The sequence below is a fragment of the Pteropus medius genome, unplaced genomic scaffold, assembly GCF_902729225.1.
Source record: "Pteropus medius unplaced genomic scaffold, Ma_sr-lr_union100, whole genome shotgun sequence".
Taxonomy (NCBI): domain Eukaryota; kingdom Metazoa; phylum Chordata; class Mammalia; order Chiroptera; family Pteropodidae; genus Pteropus; species Pteropus medius.
Window position 1 is genome coordinate 11,004,861 of NW_024344370.1, and position 15,869 is coordinate 11,020,729.

Genomic DNA, 15,869 nt, shown 5'->3' on the forward strand with positions numbered 1-15,869 from the left:
GAGCATAGAGTGTCAGTGAGGCACTCTGAATGGTGGATAACTCTAAAAATTGTAATTGGACAACCTACACTTTAGACTTAGACTTATGGACTGAGCTGCACATAATAAAATTTCTCTTGGTTTTTGATCCAGGAGATTTAGGCCTGTTTCTGGTTTGGGGGAGTTATTATGTTACTAGGGCAAGTTCTTAAACATTTTATGTTAATGTATAGTAGGCCTGATTCCTACAAGTTTAGTTTTAAGATGCTACAGTGGATAGAAAGAAAAGTTCAGATGTTATGCCACCTAATATAGATTTTTTTTCTCTAATACAAACATTGCCTGTTACCTCAATAACTAAAAACTATCTTGAAGAGTTGTCACCTAGGCTGTTCACACCAGAATCTTTCCTTCCTAATATGATGAAAGGTGGATATCTTTAGCTCTTAAGACTTGACAAACTGCATTGTGTAAGAGGCCAAAATAGAGAAAATCGTTCCTTAAAAAATTGATATGATCTTATACTTTGTACTTGCCTTAACTAGTATGGAATGACAACTTTCCACTGTTTTGCCTTTAACCTTTGTGTCTGAATTAAGGTATATAGCAATCCTTCCTCTTCAGTGGATCAACTGCATCGTTTATGATGATTTTTCATTTTTTTTTAATTTTTGTCATGGATAAGATTTTTCATGCTCTAAGGAAATGGCATTAAAATATTAACACACATATTGGATTTGGCATAGTTAACTTTGCCCCAAATAGTGTTAAAAAGAGAAATCCTATTTTGTCTGGCTAGATGCAGTGACCAAGGCTTCTTTCCCCGCAACACAATGTTAAAACAGTTGTGCGTCTCCCATCTGAAACTGGATAGCCCCTCAAAATTAACATGCCTTCTTTTATGAATATTTGGTGAAAATAAAAGCAAAAAAGACATACATGCTTCCATTTTCCTTGAAACAGTCAACATCCAAAGTTTATTTTCTCAGTCATCTTTAATGGAGAAATTTCCACAGGAAGTAGTGATTATCTAGTACCAACTGTATCAAAGCAAAGGATAAAGGTTATAAAATCTAAATACTAGATCGATGTAGTCTTCTCCAACATACTCACAATAACAATATAAATGCTTTGTAAATTTTTTTTTGAAAAATTGGGATAATGAACATAACTTCTCACAAACCCTTCTCCAGTGAGTTTCTCATTCTTGAGTTTCTATTTCATCGAATTTATGTCATAGTTTCCTTTCCTGATAAAATACAGGTCCGATGCAGCTGGTCCTATATGTATGAACAAGAAAAAGGAAAACGTGAATATGATACAGTCTCTCTTGTTTCTGCTCACATTAGCTGACATCCATTTAGGTGCTTATTTCATAGCACCTGGAGGATCACCTAAAAATTTACTACCTTGATAAAATATCTCTAGCATCTGTCATCAGAGAAACCTTAGATTGGTTTAAAGGAACGATGTTTGCTGAATCCAAAAAAATATTCAACACCTCTATTGTCATCTTTGTGGCCAAGATGAGGATATGACTGGATAATTGTTGGCCAGATGGACTCCTACTTATTGAAACAACCTAAGACAGTTGAATAATGGTTCATATAAAACTGAGAGAAATTTCCAGTCCTTTGAAGACACAAGAAATTCCGTTCAAGGAATTGTCAAATATACAGATAACAGAGCAGGAATGGTTAATTATGATGACATTATTAAGATTTAAAATTATTTCAGTCCCAAGACCAATTTAAGATGGAATTGGACACATTCCATCATGACGGTAAAAGGAGAGGAAACCTGATTTGATAGAGGTACTCAGGAAACAAGGCCTGGCAGTTTCATTTGACCAAATTTCAACATAAGCCCACAGTACAGCACACCTCTGGTGAGCAACAGGAGGTAAGAACAAAAGCCTTATAACAGGAAGGATGTATCTATATTCAAAGAATAATGCCTCTGGAATCTGGTGTGGTAACATCAATCACAGCTAGAATATCATGTTCTATTCTAGGTGTCACATTTTAAGCAGACTGGCCAAGTATTACAGTGTTTGGAAGAGTCAGAACAGGATGATGATGACCTTGAAAATACTTCTCAAGAGAAGTGCATAAAAGAATTAGGAAACTTAACTCTGAAGATGAATTTAGAAATGTAAATGATAGCTCTTTTCAAATTCTTAAATAATGTGGGAGAAAGAACAGGTTGCAGAAGCCAAAGCTTAGAAAAATGATTGGAAAATATAAGGAAGTTTTAGTTCGGTATGAGGAAGCCATTTATAATAACTGTTGTTGATTACAAATACATTCTGCTGCTGTTAATGAGTACTCAAACAAAGCCTGTGGCTGCCAGGAGTGTTCCAAAGGGGATTCCTCCTTTGAATAGACATTTATACCAGATCAAATTTGAGGTCTCCTCCAAAGTTTAAGATGCAACATATAATGATCATCAGAAAAACATCACTCAGGTGAAAGAAACAGTTACATGCTGGATCTTAGAAATGGCATTTAGATAGTTGCAGCTCCCTCATACTGCAAGGATGTAGTTCAAGCATGATCATTTAAGCATTGCTTTACTCCTCATCTATGATTAGCCAGAGCTTATCTAGAGGTTATTATCAGTCTTCTTATGGGTAATCTGGTAACTGAGGACGGAAGGTTAAGTCTTATATGACCAAAATAAAGCCAAAAATTCTAATAGAATGAATAAAGGTTCATTTTCTTCCTTTATAGAATTTGCAGTTGCGCTCTGCCCATTCTACCCACCATCTTCATCGTATATACACAGAGGCAAAAATGTAACTCAAATACTCAGTTTAATTTGCATGCACTCCATCATATTGTGATCTCTTCAAATCACCGTTTCTATCCCCTGTCCTCCACAGTCCTTGACTCATAGTGACTAGTCCATAAATATTTGGTAAATAAACATACCCTCTATAAAATTACCTTTTGCTATAAAGAAGCACTTTTCGACAATAACTGCAAAATATCTCATAAATGAATCTAAAACTACATAGATAAATTCTTTTTACATCTTCCACAAGAAGGACCCTTTTCCCTAGTTTACTGAAAGAGTTCATATAAGGTAGATGAAAGAAATGTGCTTTTTGTAAAAGAAAAAGTGGCGGATGGGGTATGTTTCTAAAGATTCCTCTACTTCTCTCTGTGATTATGTTTTATAAACCTAGGAATTTCTTAATCTAGAATGTGTGGTTCCCTAGAAGATCTATGAAAGGGGAAGAGAGAGCAGATGTCCATGATTGCCCTGAAATTATATTGAAATTTTTATGTACACAGATATATGCATTTCTTTCAAGGAGAGGACCCTAGTATTGGTACATCCAATCAGAAAAATTTGAGAACTACGGTCTTACACAATTTGTTTTCAAATTTTTGGTTTTGGATTCAATTCGAAGATTATAAAGTGTTCATTATCTATCTAGGCACTGTGTTTGGCCTGAGGATACAAAAATGACTAACAACATTGAACGCAAGTTACTCACAATGTAGTGAGGAAGGCAAATAAGTTCATAATACGTTGAGATAAAGTATAAGATAAAGGAATGTATAAAAAGCTTTTACAACAAATGAGCAAAACAAACAGACTCATGGACAGGGACAATAGTTTAGTGGTTTCCAGAGAGAAAGGGTGGGAAGGTAGATAAGGATAAAGTGAGTCAAATATATGGTGATGGAAGGAAATTTAACTTTGGTAGTGAACACACAATATAATATACATATGACATATTATTGAATTGTACACTTGAAACCTAATTGTACTAACCAATGTCATCCCAATAAATCCTTTTTTAAAAAAGCTTTCACGTTTTTCCCCACACTGGCTGACCATTGTACAATTAAACCTTTGTGCCACAAAATTTTATGGTTACCATGCCACCTGCCACCGTAGTCTTATTTCTAACAAAATGGGTAATTTTTTTCTTTTCAGCACGTCAACAGTGGGAATAAATGGTGTTCTTACATCTTCATTATATCCAGGAGTTTCTTAGACCCTATGGTTAAAGGACTCACAAGCGAGAGATGAAAATATTCACTCTGACCATTTTTATGCATTATGATCAAGTGGTTATAAACTTCTAGCCATTATAGAATGATGTGGGACTCCTCTTGACCTGGTAAGTAAGGTATTGGTACATCCTATAAATCTAGAAAACAGGCTGTTATGATGACCATTGAGCTATTTTGAGAATTAGTCAGGATTCCTTTTTCTCCCATCGGTGTTAATAATTTTCAATTACTATTAATAAAAACTGAAAGAAAAGTACCCAACTCTTCAATCCCTTACTATTATTTGTAACTTCTTTATATAGCAACTACTTAAGCAGATCACTGAAAGACGAAAAAACTTTATAGAGTTCCAGGGCTCATGACAAGGTCTGAAACTGTACTTTAAACAAGTGAACAGTAATTTATTTCATCAATCTTCTGTTGATGAAGTTTTTTGAACATTATCAACAATGCTGCCAAGATTATTTTTGTAAATATGTTGTTTTCCACATCTTCGGTTTATCTGTTAAATAATTTTTTTTTTGCCTGTTAATTCTTAAAAGTGTTAATTCCTGGTTTAAAGGATAGAAGCATTTTAAATGTTCACAGATATTGTCAAATTAAAGCCATGTTTCTTAATACTGTTTACTACATTGTTTGAACATCGAGGCCGTCACTAAAGATAAATGAGAAAAGTGATGATTAGCAAACAAAGCAAAAAATCTGGCGTTATATCATTTATATTGCTTTCTTTCTCCATTGGGTGATGAGGACTAAAGGTTATTTCTTTCAAAAAGTAGTAGGAGTGATTCCAGACAGGCATTTTCTTTCTCTATTAATGATTGAGCAGATCCTAAAAGGAACATAAGACTTTATCCCAGAACAAAGCAGTCATCAGTCCTTTTGTATTCAGGGCAAAGTGGGGAAAACCAAAAGATCCATTTTGTCATCCCTGTCCTGAATCAAATGCCTTTCTATGGTCTTAAACATTTGTGTGACTGACAAGTGGGACTTCTGTTGTGATTCACAATGCAATCACTGTTCTAAACATGCACATGGCCCACTCTGTCTCAACTTCAATTATAAAATCTTTAGCCAGAGGCTATTATCCTCTGTTTTGTTCAGTCAGCAACACAGCCAGTGAATTTCCAACTAGGATCAGGTGGCAAGAGAGAAATTCTCACACTTCATCTATCAAGCCCAGTATGTTCTCCTCTTGAGGGTCCCTAGTTAGGAAAACTTTTCTGAAGCCGTTTGGGAAGGTGACCCAACTTTATATTTCCTTTCCTAATTCTACTTTGGTGAAGGATAGGAAACTAAAAGAAGCTTAATGGTGACCTTATCTAAATGAAGACAGAACCCCCCAATTCGTAAAGCTCAATCCTTCTGTTTTATTATTTTCATGTCACTGATACTTTAGTAGACAAACTGCATCCTGGGGCCTAACCAGCCATTTAAAGCATCATTTTCCTCTCCTGTCATAACTTCTTTTCATCTTTCTTTCTTCCAGAAGACTAATTAGATAAATGGAAGATTCTGAGCAAATCTCTCCAAATCCCAGTAGAAGCGCAACGGAAGTCTAAGGCAGAAAATGTAGCCAGTGATGCCATGGACAGCGTTCTAGGTGCTTTTTAATTTGGGAATGGGGGTTTGGAGGGTTTTTGTCACAACATTCCCATTTGAAATTACAGCCAATGTTCTAATGCCTTTTTAAAATGTCTATGCAGGATACATAAGAGCTCTCAAAGATTTGGCTTCTTTCATAACTTATCGACCAATTTTAAGTAAGATTAAAAACTTGTTCCAAGATAGCCAGCCTGCTGCCTAGGTGACCTGTATCTACTGAAGTTCAGATTAAGGTGGGAAAAAAAACTAGGTAAGCCCTGCTTAAATTTTTTAAATTCACTTTTCCCTAGTTAAATCTAACTTGTTTTATAAGGGTGGTGCATATTTGTGTTAAAGTCTGCAGAGGCCTGATTAGTTCCTCTGTCTACCTAATAAATTTCTCAGGACCCTATCAGAATTCAGTTAGGGCGTGTTAGTACAGCAACATACTGTTGTCCGTGGTGCCAGTAGACAAAATGTCAATACGCCTGCTGCATTCCTCTGGGATAATAGAAATGAAGTCATTACATTAGAAAATGAATCATGTGCCCAGGATATACTTCTCTCACCCTGAACACACTGACTCTTCCAAGTTAAGGTCACTGATCTAGCAGCTGGAAGGGCTCTAGTAGCCAAGAGAAGGTGAGGCAGAAGTGCCACTCAAGGAATATTGAGGTTTGTGATATTTGAGATGGTAATGGCTCAGGTTGGTTTGGAGGCTTAAGTTTAAATGTGCCTATTAGAAGGTAAATGCTGGGAGGTCAATGTTAGAATGAACGGCCAAGAACTTGACGCAGGAAGTGCTGGATGGCTGTGAACTTGGGCAATTTCAGGATCAAGTTGGGTGGTGTGGGGGGTGGGGGGGGCAGGTAACTAATATGTAAGAGAAGAAAATATTTGACTTTAAGGATATGCTTGATTAATAAATTATTATTTTAATTCAAATAAGTAGAGAAAGTTTTATTTTTCAAAAATAGTAGAAGAGAATAACCACTTCCAAGACATTTTCAGGTCTTATTAACCTTTAATGATAAAAGATATGTTAGAAGAAAACTCCTAACTTTCTTATTACCTCTTATGTATAAAAATGTTTGTAGTAATGTTTTAATGGAACATTACCAAAAGTCGACCTCTACTGTGCATGCCAGAAAAGTCTAGCTGTCATCTAGAGACTCTAGAAGAAGCAATAAAAGGAACTGTTTTAAAAATCTGATAACTGTTTGTTACATTTCTAAACAGCTTAATCAATAAACAAAGAGGACAAATCATGAACAACATAAATAACTCCCTCATCAGAGGCACTGTCTTAATTCTTGGAAATTATCACTTTTATCATGGTTTTTATCTTGAATATTTCTTTGTGCCCACAAAGCTCACCCTGCACCTCCACCCACTCATACACATTCTCACACGACAATCTTTGAGTAAAGAAAATATGGTTTCAGGCTGGATATTTCTTTTGCTACTAAGACACATAAAACATAAGTATGGAAAGCGAGAGAAATAAATGTTTATTCCTTTTCCATCGGGATTTTGCAAAGCAAACTACAAGAGAAAACAGTACAGTCTCAGCGTGCATTTTATTTTCTCCTGTCTCACTCTGCTCAGGATTAAATGTTCCCCTTGTCTTCAACCAAAATGGAAATATGATCTCATGTTTGTTTATCATGTTGACTTTGTATTTCCTAGGTCAATAGGGTGTAAATTTTGATTTACTGACATGGCTTCTTCCTACAAATACACAGAAACTCTTTGGGGAGCTTGCTGTAAACGTATCCAAGTGCAGCTGAATCTCTTAGGTAGACATAGTATAAAAATAGAGTGCTGCTTTAAGATAATCATGCTGAGTGAAATAAGCCAGACAGAAAAAGTTGAAAATCACATATCACATATATGTGGGATATAAACCTAAAAGCAACAAACAAACATGACAGAGACTCATGGACATGGGCAATAGATTAGGGAGAGAGAGAGGTAGATGAGGTAAAAGGGGTCAAATACGTGGTGACAGAAAGAAATCTAACTATGGGCGGTAAACACACAATGCAAAATATATATGACTTAATGTTGAATTGTACACTCGAAATACTGGATTTTATTAACCAATGTTGCCTTAATAAAAATTAATTAATTTAAAAAATGAAATAAAATACAAGATGCTAATGTGGCATCATTGAGTACTGTCATCTCTAAACTCCAGGTGCAAGTCCAAGGATTCTGCTAGACAGGGTTGTCAAATACTAATTAAACTAACTGGTTATCAATGCTATTTTTAAATCTTCTGAAATTGGGATTTTTCCAGTGAGAAGAAAAGGGGATATATTCCATTTTCCATACAAAATACAAAAATTCATGTTACATTATATACTTAGTCAAGTGAGCAAGAAATTATCAAAAAAAATTACCATATCTCAATTAACAAGTTGGAGAGAAATGTATGTTTATTATTTTATCTCATCATTTATCTGTGTCTAATAAATAAAATATATTTCAAAGGACAAAAAAGGCTAACTTAAATAAGCTATATCAAGATGAAGAGATTCATAATAGCCACTACTATTTTTCATGATAAAGGAAAAAAATTCTTTCAATGTGGTAAATAGGATAAATTAAAGCAACTGGAGAGTTTCAAATACATAGGAGATATAAGAGGAAAAAATAAATTATTATACTTCTGAAACCAACAATGCAATTTCATTTTATAGCCATCAGATTGACAGCAATCTGACAATATCTATTAAGGTTAAAGATGAACACATCCAGTAATTCTACTCCAAGGTAGGTACCCCCAAACTCTCCTGCATGTGTACCATGAGATATCTACTAAAATGTTCATAAAAACTTTGTTTGGAATTGTAAAAGAGTGGGAAAAAAAATCCATGGACAGGAAAGTAGATAGTGCTTTGGTGTGTATTTGCATAATGGGCTGTACTATAATTAGGATGAGTGTACTAAAGCTACATATATCAATATAGATATCACTCAAGAACAATGTCGAGCAAAACATTACTATATATCCTGGATATATTCACACTATTAAAGGTATAAAGACATCCACATGAAAACAGACACGTTATTCAGGACTGGTGAGGGAGAATGGGATTGGGGAGAGATATTTGAGGGTTTAACTATAACTGCAATCTTTTTTTCTTTAAAAATTCAATGCAAATAGGGAACAGTGTTAAGTTTTTTTAAAGCTTTGTGGGGGGTTTTTTGTTGCTTGAAATATTTTATAATTAAGAAAAAGAATAATACTGTACTTCTGAGGAATTTGTCAGAATATGACTTTCAAAGCAAATTTTTACCAGCTCATCCAACTTCAGTCTTGCAAAACCCAGGTCACATGGAATTTCCACATTCAAACTTTTGGTTTAAGAATGCCCCTTGAGGGAAAAAAAAAAAAAAGAATGCCCCTTGGGGGAACACCCTTCTAGTTGCTAGATGGGATGCTGCCCGATTCATGAATTGCCTAATAGAGCCAATTCGATTTTTTAAAAAAAGAAGGAAAGAAAGAATGCCCCTTGGATGTACCCATAAAAGGTGAAAATGAGCATTCTGATCTAATGAAAATATGAAACATTTGAGATTGTTTTATGAAAAGTATGAGAGTTTGGGAGCCTGAATCCTGCTGTCTTGGCCTCAGTGATAATCTTGCCCCAGGGCTTAATTTAGAATAGTTGGGTGAGACTCCCGACTGCTCCTTCTCAGGTTCTAGTGCTCAACCCGTATTTATCATTCCCCTTTTTTCTCCTTCCTAACAGAGCCCAGATTTTCAACAGGTATCTTGATTTATCTAAGGACAATTCCATGCCCCTTGCCAATCACTGATTCAGGAATGGACATATGAATTAATCTGGGCCAATGATAAGCGAGAAGTTTGCTAAAAGCTTCTGAGGACCATTGCCTAGTTTTCAAGATAAAGCTACAGAAAGAAATGGTCTTTTCCTCTGGCATTCTCGTTTATAACTTTGAGACCCAAAACTGCATCAGGCTGGAGATGAAGCCAACACTTGGTGAAGGACAGAACCAAGATACTTACAGAGAAATAGTCAGTGCAGTTAGACTATGTCAACCCTAAAGACCACTTCACCCTCTAGGCATCCAAGTAAGTGAGCCAATATGTTTTCATATTGTTTAAACCAGTTAGAGTTGGGTTATTGTTACTTGTGGCCAAAGACATTCTCACTGAAGCATACATATGTGATTCAGCTTCCTTAGCTGTAAGCAGGGAGGGATATTAATGTCTGCCCTGCCTTACTACTTCACTCACTGGTTTTGGAGATGAGACCATGTATGTGAATGTGCTTCATAAACTATAAATTGTTATTCAAGGGCAAGCTAGTACTATTATTAATAATTTTGCTATAGAGTTTGAGGTACAAATTTTAGTACACTATATGAATTATGTATGTCTTAGAATGCAGTTATTTAACTCATTTACCTCCAGAAACCTAATGAGAATTTATAGATAATTGTTTAACTCATATGAAGCAGTTACACATTTATAGTACCAGTTGAGAATATCCTCAGAAATAAGTTTTTATACAAGTACAGGGCCAAGGCATTTTGAATAGCCATTTATGTTAAAGGGGTTAAAAAAGATTTGTCTGTAAAATATGGTCTCTTACCTGTGCAATCTTTGGCATAATCTGTCTGTGTCTCAGTATCTCCAGTATCTGTAAGGATTAAGGGAAAAAAAACTGTAAAGTGCTTAGAGCAGGGCTTGTCACGCAGTCACAAGCAGAATAATAACAACCAACACTTATTTAGCACTTACTGTGTTCCAGATATGTTCCAGGCACTTCTTATTTATCAACTTATATGGCAGAACTGTATTTGTTAAGTAGTAATTTAACTTTCAAAATAACTTTATTTTTTTAGGGAAAATGTTGCATTCTTATTATTTCAATAATCCAAATAATACAGAAAAGTACAAACATTAAAGTCACCCCAAATTACATCTTATTACCTGGACACTGGATAACCAACTAGACATTTCTGTTTACTGTGGTATGTACACATACTGACACATACATATACAAACACAAGCATATATGTGTACATAGGATATATATGTGTGTATATTATTTACATACATATATGAACATATCTAATTTTAGTAAGACAAAAATGGCATTATTTACTAAACTATATAATTGAGTGTACATCTTATGGAATAAAAGAAGTAAGACTTTTTCATATTACTTGGGATTTTGCTTGTGAGTAGGGTCTAATCAGGAAACGGACATCTAAATATATCTTTACATAAATAGGATCCTACCTACTTTTCTCACTAGTCTTAATTTTTTTAAGTTAAAATAGCCTTTCAGTTACAGCACATCACCATTATTTTTCATTATAAGTACTTGTTTCTACCTAATATCTCTCTTGTTAATTTATTATCTCCCCTAACAGTCTTATTTTTTTTGCTATTAAATATTTTTTAATTGTCATTAAAAAAACACTGACACAAAATTTACCGTTTTAACCATTTTTTAAGTGTACGGTTCAGTAACATATAAGTCATATTGTTGTGCAACAGATTTCCAGACTTTTTCATTTTGCAAAACTGAAACTCCGTACCCATTAAACAACAACATTTTATTTTCCCCTTCCCCATTCCTGGTACCATTCTACTTTCTGTTTCTATGAATTTGCCGCAGTCTTATCTTTTTCAGCTCAACTTTTGTTCCCTAGCACCTAGTATAGTCATACCCCACAAACACTTGAATGAATGAATCCGAATTTGCACTATACAGAAATAAATAAACAAAAAGAGATCATAACCTCATCTGTACTAAGAAATCAATAACCTTCAAATAGTTAAAATGTATTGAACATTTACTATGTACCAGGCACTTTATATTAATTCTGAACTTGGCCCCTGCAGTCATTTCCCAACAGAGCAGCCAGACTGATCCTTTTAAAAATGTCAAATGATGTCACACCTCTTCTCAACCCCCTGTAATGGCTCCCTGTTATACTAAGATTAAAAGCCAAATTTTCACAGTGGCTGTAAGGCTTTCTCCTACCCGGACCTTTTTACTTTTCTTATCTTTTTCTGCTTTTCTTCTCTGTCCCTTCACTTCAGCCACACTGGATTCTTTGCAGTTTTTCAAACATTCCAGCAACACTCAGCACGGGCCAATTGCATTTGCTGTTCTTTCTACTGGGAACATTCTTGCCCTAATATCCATATTGCTTGTGCCCTCACTTCCATCAGATATTTGCTTAAGCATCACTTTACCAGTGATGTGATTCCTAACTGCCCTATTGAAAAGACCAACACACGCCCCACCCCCACTCTGGTTCTTCCCGATCACTTCCCCTATTTTTGTCCAGTTGTTATCATGTGACCTGCCACATATTTCCTCATATATATTTTTTGCTTTTAGTTCCCTCTACATAGTGGAAGCTATTTTTGTCTGTCTTATTTACTACTATATCTCAGCACCCAGAACTATGCATGACACATAATAGGTGCTCAATAAGTATTAGTTTAAAAAAAAAACGAGTAAATGAATAAATAATGACAGACAGCAGGTCAGTGGTTGCCTTGGTGAGTTGGGGGAATTGACTGGGAAGGGATACAAAGAACTTGTTCTATATCTCAATTAGGTATATGATTACACAGGTGTATACATTTGTTAAAACTCATTGACATATATACTTAAATGGGTGCATTATACTATATATAAATTGTACGTAATTAAAGAGATTTTTTTTTTAAACTAGCAATTTGCTTAAGGTCTCAGGAGTAGTACAGGTATAATTCAAACCCAGGTGTGTCTGATTCCAAAGTCTATCATCTTTTTATGAGGTTATGTCACCTCCATTAACCTCCACCCTACCCGATTTCCACAACTGGCACCACTGAGCTCTTCACCAGAACTCTTACTTATTTTCAGATTTATACATCTCTGAGACATGCAATACATTTTTGGTTCTGTGTCTCCAACATTTGTTAAGATCTTGGGAACATGAATCATATAGATGGTTAGAATGTATTTGTCTCCCACTGGGTATAAAGCAAAAAAAAAAAAAAAGCCACAGCCTATTTCCTAGGACAAGAGTTAGTACCTCTTAGATGCTCAGATTCCAAATCCAAAATCAGATACTCATTGATACTTAACAGAGACGATGGTCATTTTTATTTGTCAACTTTACAATGGCTATTCAGTACTTACTTATTCAATCAAACACTAACCTGGGTGTTACTGTGAAGGTATTTTGTAGATGTAATAAACACCTCCAATCTGTTGACTTTAAGGAAAGAACATTTTCCTTCATAATCTGGGTGAACCTGATCCAATCAGGTTGAAAAGTCTAAAAACAGAACTGAGGTTTTTCCAAGGAAGAAATTCTATTTGTGGACTGAAGTGTCCACTCCTCCCTGAAAGTTTCCAGCCTGCCTCCCAGGCCCTTTCATGGCCTGCCCTGTGGGTTCCAGACTTGCCTCCGTAGCCCCAAATCATATAAGCCAATTCCTTGCAATAAATCTCTCTGCGTGTGCATATGTATGTGCATGTGTGTGTGCGGCACACATATATATGAAAAGCATGCAGGAGTGCTGAAAGGATTAAAGAATGTGAATTCTTCCATCTATTAGTGTCCTGATGATAACCCCTGGGGCTAATTAGTCCCCAAGTATTTACGCTGTTAACTTGACGTAAGGTGTCTGCAGGGATGAACCCTGAATGATTATGGTTATGTTGCCATCTCTTCCCTCTCCCTGCCCATGACGGAGTATGATGGAGTGGACTTTGTATTGATCTCTAAACCCAAATTATCCCAAACTTAAGCCCCTTTCTATCACTCTAAATGTTGCATTTAGTGACATACATTTCACCTTTGAGTCTTGAGTCCTGAGTGGTGAATCTAAATTTCCTACTACTGTGCCTAGCCTGCTCTATTGGTCACCATGTCTGGAATGGAAACGATCGTGTCCTCTGGATGCTGCATGAGAAGCTCTGCCTGTCCCAGCTGGCTAGGTTTCTGGAGTCAACTTTGGCAGCCAGGTTCAACTTGCCATCCAACCTTGACAGACAGATCTTAAACTTTCCCCACCTTACCAACTCTATGCAGTCCTCCACAGAGTATCCAACTTCCAAGTCCCATAGTATAAACTGTAAATGATGGTCAAAAAGACCGATTCTAGTTAACCATGAATGAATTAGCCATAGAGAATAAGGGATTTTCCAAAAGCAAGTAGGACCCAGTTTTCCCAAACTGAGACTGAAAATATTCTGTGTGCGTGTGTATGCACGCACGCATATGCCTAACTTTGTGACTTTGATTACTTTCAGAAAATTAATTATTTTTTGACTAGCCGTTTTGCTGTATTATCTCATTTGTAACCATTCTGTCCGTATATGCTATTTCTGTAAACTTATATATCTATGAGAATAAAAGAGTGCTTAGCAAATACCAAGTTTTAAAAAATCATTTTAGTAATGAATTTCAACTTCCTTCACTACATAAACCTTACATCCAAGTTGTGAACAACTAACAAGAGTGACTAATTTAAGATTCTTTTTCTCACCTCACTTCTCCCCTGATGATACTTAGAGCAATGATTGGGGTGGTGGGTGGAGCGGGGGGAGTGACAACAAAAAGGGAGAGGTCTGTTGTTCCCAGACTTAATGGTGGAGACTTCTATACTCAATGGCCATTTTCTTGGCCAGATCACATGACATCCTTGAACTTTATCAAAAACTAGCCTGGTTGTTTTTCAAAGACCCTTTTAGCTCTGAAATCCCGTGAGCCTATGTGCTTTGGCCTTGAGAATCAAAGTAGTGTTTAATACGCCCATTCACCTAAGGAAGAAGGAGAGACAGAGCAGGCAATCAGAAGTCCTGTTTGCCTGAGGTTCTCTGAAGCTCCATAGGCAGTGGGTAGTAATGTGGTCAGTGTAAAGCGTGAGTCTCATGTGTAGAACAATAAGAAGAACGTCCTTCCTTCCTCTTTCTAGAGGAGAAGATGATTTTAATTAAGCAAGAATGGGCCTTTGGGTAGTGAAAAGGAGGAGGTGAGACAATGTTTTTGTTTCTCTCGGTGGTGGAAGGAAAACTGGCAAAAAATGGAAGTTGCTAAAAGGTAGATTTCTTATCTGGGTGCTGTTGAAAGGTCTTATTACAAAGAATCAGACAATTCCTGAGTTGTCTAGATCTGATTGAGCAGAGACTGCAGCTCATCCTGCCCTCCCAGCACCTGCCCAGATCTGTAGCACTGTGGCCCTCCTTGCTGTCAGTGCCATTCCACCCTCACCCCAGTCCTAACCCAGGCACTGTCTGTCCACCTTAGTTCCACCATGGGCATTCAGAATGACAGCAGAGGGGATGTTGGGACGCAGAGCTCCTCACCAGAACAAAGTTCTCCCATCAAAGGAGTTGAAAACTGCTCCCACCCTGGGGACAGGGTCCCTGAAAAGGACAAAAACTTACCATCACATGGTTTTATTTGGAGGCCATTAGCCTATGTTGTTGAAAATGCTTAAGAGAGTGGCACAGACTGGGCTCACAGCAATAGTAGCCCCCACTAGTTGAGTCCCTGATAAAAATAAGAATTGAGTAAGAGCCAGACTATTTCTGAAAGCCTGAAGAGCTCTAATCACTTACCAAGCCAGACTATTTTGGGTGGACTAAAAGAGCTGACCTGTCTAGAGCAGACATCTGTCTGTTATTTCCCCATAATCTCTCCATGTCTTTCAGGTATCTGTATAATCTGGAAAGTATGGGTCACATGTAAATAACCTAATTGGATTGAAGGAAATGAAGAGGATTAACTCAATTCCTATTTATTTGGATTAATGTCACTTATACCTTCCAATGTAGGCCAGGCCATGGGAAAGAGAAATGAATTGAGATAAATATGAATTTTCTGTGTTCTAAAGTCCATAGGTATTTTTTCTGACAAATTAGGTTTATCTTAGTCCAGATAGCAATAGATACCTCTATATAAAAAACAATTGTGGGATTTTTTTTTAGCTGTGGTAAAATAATACACAAGATAAACTTAACCATTTTAATCATTTTTAAGCAGACATTTTAGTGGCATTAAGTACATTCACACTGGTATGCAACCATCACTACTATAACCATTAAACAGCATCTCCCCATTCCGCCCTCCCCCAGCCCCTGGTAACCAGCATTTTACTGTATGAAGTTAACCTCTCTGTATAGGTCATATGAGTAGAATCGTACAACATTTGTCTTCCTGTGTCTAGCTTGTTTTACGTAGCATATGTCCTAAAGTTTTACCCATGTTATAGCATGT